The 8747-nt window shown below is 36.3% G+C and overlaps 1 pseudogene across 1 annotated transcript; it reads left to right on the top strand.

The window, feature by feature from the left end:
* The first annotated feature begins 657 nt into the window (after positions 1-657).
* On the top strand, positions 658-1587 carry LOC306663411 (olfactory receptor 2Y1B-like; annotated as a pseudogene). The gene has a single exon. The product of its transcript is annotated as an olfactory receptor 2Y1B-like (transcript).
* Positions 1588-8747: the final 7160 nt, after the last annotated feature.

Raw genomic sequence — 8747 nt, 5'->3', positions numbered from 1 at the left:
GCTTCCCCCTGAATGTAATTTGATTCTTTTCTCTCGCAGCCTTTAAAATTCTGTCTTTATTTTGTATGTTAGGTATTTTCATAATAATGTGCCTTGGTGTGGGTTTGTTGTAATTTTGTATATTTGGAGTCCTATAAGCCTCTTGTACTTGGTTTTCCATTTCATTCTTCCCATTTAAAATTTTTTTCATTTTTAGTTGTAGATGGACGTGATACTTTTATTTTATTTATTATTTTTATGTGGTGCTAAGAATCAAATGCAGTGCCTGACATGTGCTAGACAAGTGCTCTACCACTGAGCCACAACCCAAGCCCCACATTCTACATTTTTAAAAGCATGTTTCCACATTTTTGCATTAGTTGCTCAGTGCAGTGAGGGGCAATACATTCTTGATATTTTCATATAAAAAGTCTCAGACCCAAGGTATTGAGTGGCCTTTGCTATAGTCATGGAACAAATAGGCAGCAAAACTAGAGTTCAAACCAAGTTCTTATCATTTCTAATCCAGTGAGATCTTCTCTAGAAAAGAGTTAGGAAAAGAAGACTGGAACAAAATGCATGAAATAGCAGAATGGTGTCAGATAATACTGTGAAATAAAAATATTTTTCATAAAAAGGCATTGAATTGTCTTCTTTTATTTGTGCAGGTAAATGACTATGGGAAGTTTCAACACCAGTCTTGGAGAAGGATTCATTTTGGTGGGCTTCTCAGACTGTCCTCAACTGGAACTGATCCTTTTTGCTTTTATTTCAGTTTTCTACTCCCTAACTCTCTTTGGCAACACCACCATCATCACTGTCTCCCGACTGGACCCTCAACTGCACACACCCATGTACTTCTCCCTCTGCCACCTCTCCTTCCTGGACCTCTGCTATACCACCAGCACTGTGCCCCAGCTGCTGATCAATCTTTCTGGATTTGACAGGACCATCAGCTATGGAGGGTGTGTGGCCCCGCTCTTCATATCTCTTGCTCTGGGCTCTACTGAGTGTGTGCTCCTGGTGGCGATGGCCTTTGCTACTCTGCCATGTGTTGTCAACTCCATGCACAAGCATTATGCATCCCCTTCTCTGTCAGTCACTGGCTGTCACCTCCTGGGTGGGAGGCCTCATGAATTCTCTTATTCAGACAGTCCTTGTGGTAGCCATGCCTCTCCGTGGCCTTCACTGCCTGAACCACTTCTTTTGTGAGATGCCTGTATTACTGAAGTTGGCTTATGAGGACACAGGAGGAAGAGAGGTCAATCTGTGGCTGGAGCCATAATCTTGGTTGTTCCTGTGGCACTGATTCTAGGCTCCTATGCACACATTTCTGAGGCAGTCCTGAGGATCAAGTCAATGGCTGGGCACAGAAAGCCTTTTGGGACGTGTGGCTCCCACCTCCTGGTGGTTTGCCTTTTTTATGGCTCAGCCATGTACACATACCTCCAACCTACAGGCAGTTACTCTGAGAGTGAGGGAAAGTTTGTTGCCCTTTTTTATACTATAATTACCCCCATGCTCAATCCTCTGATCTATACCCTAAGGAACAAGGATGTGAAGGGGGCTCTGTGGAAGGTATTAAGGAGAGATAGAAATTCCAGGTAGGAGGGGTAAAGAGACCAAAGAACATTTTCTATGTTAGCTATTATATCCTGAAACCCTCTCCTGTGAGTTAGCTGGTCACCAGAAAACAGTGTTAGTGTGGGTAGGACTCAGGGCTTTAGTGCCTTTCTTTGTGGGAAGTTTCAAGCGGAATCTCATGAGCTGTTTTGTGGCTCATATTTAACCATCATTGTGCAGGATTTGTGTCACAACATTCTATAAGAATAGCCTTTGGAAATGTATATGTTCTGGCCAGATGTAGAGAATAGAGTAGGGATGGGTTCTATACATTTCTGAGAGCGAGGGAAAAATTAATTGTGAAAATACCTTTCCAAAGTCAGTGATTCCCAATGTGGTGTTATACAGATGGCCCTGTCGTTGAATGTGGAGGACATGAGTTTACCTGTGCATTTCTAATAAATGCCCACCAGTCACTTCCTCACATATCTTAGTACCTGTTTCTAAGTTCTCCTACAATGATTAACCTTCTAGGTTTCTTGGCAGAAAGAAGGAGATGATGATTAGAGGTACTTCATTGAACATGGGGATTTTCAGATATGAGTGTCATTTACCTGCATGATGAAAAAGTCAAAATCATTAGGATAGCATTGAGTAAAGGAGGCATCGAACTCTGGTCAGCTGAACCTAGTCTTAGTCATGTGACTTGGTGTCATGGAGGAGATGTTTTCATGCAAGAGATAGGAGAATAAAGAAGAAATAAGCACCAAAACAACAAGCAATGAATTCTGGGCTATAAAACATAGAAGTTATTCATCCTATAACCGTACATCTGTGCCTCTCCCTAGTCCTCAGATATTTTTGGGGTGTGTGTGAAGACTCAAGCCATAAAGCAATGGATTAGTGTTAAATGCACATGGGTGAGCACCACATAATAGCACACAAATATACTTCATAAGTAAAGTGAAAAAAAATCAGGCTAGAGACTAGAATATATTTACAATGTATATAACAAACATCCTACAAATATTTTAGAAAAGTGAAAATAGTCCAAAAGAAAAGTATATGAGTAGATAATTCATAAAAAAATGAGATGTATAACAAACCATGTGAAAAGATGTTCAGTCCTACTCATAATAAATTAAATACAAATTACAATAACAGTGAGATATAATTTCATGTCCATAACAAACATTTCAAGGTGTCTTAAAATAGAGATAGGAATGATTGGGAGCAAAGATGGCAGAGCAGATCTAGGCTACAATCCCTGACCCCTCCATATCCCAGAAAGAAAGCAGGGAAAGAACAAAGTAAATATTCTCTAACTCAATATTGAACAGTTTGACATTTAGAGCGACTTGGTGTTTGGTTACTGGAACACAAATAATAATAAGTGCTGGTAAGGATGTTGGGAAAATGTACATTGTTGACAGAACTACAAATTAGTACAACTACTCTGGAAAGCAGTACAGAGATAGCTCAAAAAACTAGAAATGTAACCACCATATGACCCAGCTATCTCACTCCTTGGAATTTATCCCAAAGCACTAAAATCAGCACACTATAGTAATAAACCACTTAAATGTTTATAGCAGTGCAATTCATAGAAGCAAAGTAATGAAACAACCCAGATGCCTGTCAAAAATGAATGTGTAAAACTATGTGGCATATATATATATATATACCCAGTGTAATTTTACTTCACTATAAGAATAATTAAATTATGGCATTTGCTGTTAAATGGATGGAAGTGGAGAATATCATGTTAAGTGAAGAAACTTAAGGGTCAAATAATTTCTCTCTTAGAGGAAGCCAGACCGAAATAAAGCGGGGAGGGAGTTGGGGCATCAGAATCCCATGACAATAGAAGAGAGATTAGTGAAACAGGGAAAAGGACTGGAGGGGGAAGGAGGAGGAACCAGGAAAAGCAGGAATAAAAGAATGAAATACACTATTTTATTTAAATATATGAATATACTAAAGTGGATCTCAACTTTATATATCTAAAAAGCCTCAAATTTAAGACAATTATAGATAAAGAGAAGGAAGAGCAGTAGAGTTGAAGAAGAGGATAAGGGTAAGAAGGAAGGGAAGAAAAGGGGAATTACTAGGGACTGAATTGGAGGAAATTATATTCCATGCTTGTAAAATTATGTCAAAGTGAAACCCAATATTATGTATGACTATAATGTGCTGGTAAAAATTTGTCTGTGATCTATCAAACAAATGTAAAAAAGCAGAGTTGACTATATTAAAATTAGATAAGGAATACTTTAAGAAAAAAATGAAAACTAGAGGTAGGAATGAGACAGAGTAGAATACTTTTTTAAAATCTATAGTCTATGGTTACAAGATCAATGCTCATAAATCCAATGCATTCTCATACATAAGTGATGAATCTTCAGAAAGAGAAATTAGGAAAGCTACCCCATTCACAATAGCATCAAAAAAAAATAAAATACTTGGGAATCAATCTCACAAAAGAGGTGAAAGACCTCTACAATGAGAACTACAGAACACTAAAGAAAGAAATTAAAGAAAACCTTAGAAGATGGAAAGATCTCCCATGTTCTTGGATAGGCAGAATTAATATTGTCAAAATGGCCATACTACCTAAAGTGCTATACAGATTCAATGCAATTCCAATTAAAATCCCAATGACGTACCTTACAGAAATAGAGCAAGCAATTATGAAATTCATCTGGAAGAATAAGAAACCCAGAACAGCTCAAACAATCCTCAGTAGAAAGAGCGAAGCAGGGGGTATTGCAATACCAGATCTTCAACTCTATTACAAAGCAATAGTAACAAAAACGGCATGGTATTGGTTCCAAAATAGAAAGGTAGATCAATGGCACAGAATAGAGGACATGGACACAAACCCAAATAAATACAATTTTCTCATACTAGACAAAGGTGCCAAAAATATACAATGGAGAAAAGATAGCCTCTTCAACAAATGGTGCTGGGAAAACTGGAAATCCATATGCAACCGAATGAAACTAAATCCCTATCTCTCACCCTGCACAAAACTCAACTGAAAATGGATCAAGGACCTCGGAATCAGACCAGAGACCCTGCAGATTATAGAAGAAAAAGTAGGTCAAAACCTTCAACTTTTTGGCTTAGGATCAGACTTCTTCCTTAAGAGGACTCCCATAGCACAAGAAATAAAAGCAAGAATCAATAACTGGGATAGATTCAAACCAAAAATCTTTCTGTCAGCAAAGGAAACTATCAGTAATGTAAAGAGAGAGCCTATAGAGTGGGAGAATATCTTTGCCACTCATACTACAGATAGAGCACTAATTTCCAGAATCTATAAAGAACTCAAAAAACTCTACACCAAGAATACAAATAATCCAATGAACAAATGGGCTAAGAAAATGAACAGACACTTCACAGAAGAAGATGTACAAGCAATCAACAGATATATGAAAAAATGTTCAACATCTCTAGTAATAAGAGAAATGCAAATCAAAACTACCCTAAGATTTCATCTCACCCAATTAGAATGGCGATTATCAAGAACACAAGCAACAATAGGTGTTGGCGAGGATGTGGGGAAAAAGGTACACTCATACATTGCTGGTGGGGATGCAAATTAGTGCAGCTGCTCTGGAAAGCAGTGTGGAGAATCCTCAGAAAGCTTGGAATGGAACCACCATTTGACCCAGCTATCCCACTCGTTGGCCTATACCCAAAGGACTTAAAATCAGCATAGTACAGAGATACAGCCACATCAATGTTCATAGCTGCTCAATTCACAATAGCCAGATTGTGGAACCAACCTAGATGCCCTTCAGTTGATGAATGGATAAAGAAACTGTGGCATATATATACAATGGAATATTACTCTGCCAAGAAGATTGATAAAATTATGGCATTTGCAGGCAAATGGATGAAATTGGAGAATATCATGCTAAGTGAGAAAAGCCAATCTCAAAAAACTAAAGGACAAATGATCTCGCTGATAAGCGGATGAGGACATATAATGGGGGGTAGGAGAGATTAGCGTTAGGGTTAGGGTTAGGTTTAGGGTTAGGGATAAGGAGGGTGGTAAGAATGGTGGAAGGAAGGACTGTATAGAGGGAAAAGAGGGGTGGGAGGAGTGGGGGGAAAGGGAAAAGAGTAACAGAATGAATCAAACAAGATTGTCCTATGTAAATTTATGATTTTTAATTTAAAAAAGTGAAAAACATCTATAGTCTATGAAGAATAGTTATTATTAACTTTTTTAAATTTTTATTTATTTATTTTTTACAGACTGCATTTTGGTTCATTATACACAAATGGGGTACATCATTTCATTTCTATGGTTGTGCATGATGTACAACCATTAACATTTTGAGTAATCTTTTATCTTTGTCTATGTAACATTATGTACTAGTAAGAATCTAATAGTCATTTAATATTGATGCCAATCATCATAGCAAGTTCTTTTTTAAATTTTATAAATTTTTGATTAATACATCATAATCATACTCATTAATGAGTTTCAGTACACTATTTCAACACATGAATACAGCATGTGCTAATAAAATACAGCCTTCTTTTATTCATCACATACCCCACTCTTCCCCAACTCTACCAAAACCAAATATGGAAACATTGAGGAAAGAAAACAATAGACCAATATCCTTTATGAACATAAATGCAAATGTCCCTCCTAAAATATTAGCAATTTGTATTTTAAAAGTAAGAAACTATATCATAATTGAGTTTCATTCCAGGGATGCAAAGATGATTCAACATATGTAAATCAATAAATGTAATTCACAACATAAGTAGAAGTATGTAAAAAAATTCACAAGATCACGTCAATAAATGCAGAAACAATCTTCTGGCAAAATGCACCACCCATTCATGATAAAAACAATGAAGAAATTAGGGATAGAAAAAACGTACCTATAAATCATAAACTTAAACCCAACATCATAGTGAATGGTATAAACTAAAAGCATTTTCTCTAAAGTCAGGAAAAGGAGACAAGTATGTCCACTCTCACCCTTCTTATTCAATACAGTACTTGAAACTTTACTAGAGTAATCAAGTAAGAGAATGAAATAAAAGGGAAACAAGTAGAAAAGAAGAAGTTAAATTATAATTATTTGCACATTATATGATCCTGTATTTAGAAGATCCAAAATGTTCTACCAGATGAGTTCTAGAACTAATAAATGAATTTAGTAACGTAACAAGACAGAAAATCAACGTACAAAAATCAGTAGTTTTTCTATTTGCTAGTAATGAATCCACTAAAAATGAAATCAGAAAACTAATTTCATTCATAATAGCCTCAAAAGTAAAATAATATACTTATGGATAAATCTAACCAATGAGGTGAAAGACCTCTACAGTCAAAATTGTAGAACAGTGAATAAAGAAATTGGAGAAGATACTGGAAGGTGGAAAGACCTCCCGTGTTCATGGATAGGCAGAGTTAATTTTATTAAAATGACCACATTACTGCATTCTACAGATTCAGTGCAATCCCCATCAAAACACCAAAAACATTCCTCACAAAACTAGAAAAAAAAACGGTCCTAAGATTCATGTGGAATATGGAAAAGCCAAAGCAATCCTAATCAAAAAGATCAACGCTGGAGACATTACAATACCAAATTTTAAATTATTCTACAGAGGTATAGTAACAAAAGCAGTATGGTACTGGCATCAAAAACAGATACAAAGCCAATGGAATAGAAGCAAATCCACACAGATGTAGTCATCTGATCCTTGACAAAGGTGTCAAAAATATGTTGGAAAACATACATTTTAACAAATGCTGTTGACAAAACTAGATATACATATGTGGAAAGAATGAAACTAGATCCCTATCATTCATCAAAAATCAACTCAAATGAATCAAAGACCTAGAAGTTAGACCAGAAACAATGCAGCTATTTAAACAAAACATTGGGTCAATTCTCCAACATATATGCATAGAAAGAAACTTCCTCAATGTATTAGTCAGAGTTTTCTAGAGGAACAGAATCAACAGGATATACGGTTATAAAAAGGGTATTTATTAGATTGGTTTACATGATCAGAAGCTAGAAAGTCCACAATGGCCATCTGCAGGCTGGAGAGCTAGATGAACCAGTAGTTGCACAGTCCAAGAGGCTGAAACCTCAGAACAAGAGGGATCAATGGTGCTAACCTAATCCTAGACCGAAGGCATCTGGAAACTCCCTGGAGAATCACTGGCAGAGACAGCTTTGGAAGAGTAAAAAGAGCAAGAGTCTGATATCCTCAGGCAATTGAACCAGCAATCAAGAATCCATTCAAGAAGAATCAAGCTTGCATCTGCTGCTGCTTCCTTGTTCTTCCAACTTCTTTGCCATCCCAGCCTCCAGCTTATTGTTGCTGGCCATGCTTGGGGAGGGTCTCCACTTCAGTTCACTATCCTACATGCCAATTATTCCTAGGCACACACTCATTGACACACCCAGAAGCTTCTTAATCATCAGCATCTCTTAATCTAATCAGGTTGACAATTCGAATTAACCATTACACTCAATTAGACTCCTAATGTTCAGGAAATAATAATGAAAATTAATAAATGATGGCACCAAAGTGAAAATCTTCTGCACAGAAAGGAAACAAAAGTGTTAAGAGAGAGCATACTTACTCTTCTAACAGAGAATTAATACCCAGAAGATAAAAAGAACTAAAAACTTTACCATAGGAAAAAGAACCTATCAGCACATGGGCAAATAAACTAAAAGATATTTGTCAAAGAAGAAATTCAAATGGGCAACAAATATATGAAAAAATGTTCAAGATTTTTAGCAATCAGGTAAATGCCAAACAAAACTACACTGACAGAAGATATTAGGAAGGAAATTTAAAAATTCTTAGAGGTAAATGAGAACAAAGAAACATCATATCAAAATCTCTGGGACACTATGAAAGCAGTACTTAGAGGGAAATTTATTTCATGGAGCTCATTCAATAAAAGAACTAAAACTCAACAAATAAACGACCTAACACTACAGCTCAAAGCCCTAGAAAAAAAGAACAGACCAACACCAAAAGCAGTAGAAGACAGGAAATAGTTAAACTCAGAGCTGAAATCAATGAAATTGCAACAAAAGAAACAATACAAAAACTTGACAAAATAAATATTTGGCTCTTCAAAAAAAAAAAATTGATAAACCTTTAGCCACACTAAAAAAGAGAAGACAAGAGAAAACCCAAAT

This window comes from Sciurus vulgaris (genome assembly GCF_902686455.1).
Source record: "Sciurus vulgaris genome assembly, chromosome: 6".
Lineage (NCBI taxonomy): Eukaryota > Metazoa > Chordata > Mammalia > Rodentia > Sciuridae > Sciurus > Sciurus vulgaris.
This window is presented reverse-complemented; position numbering and strand designations above follow the sequence as displayed.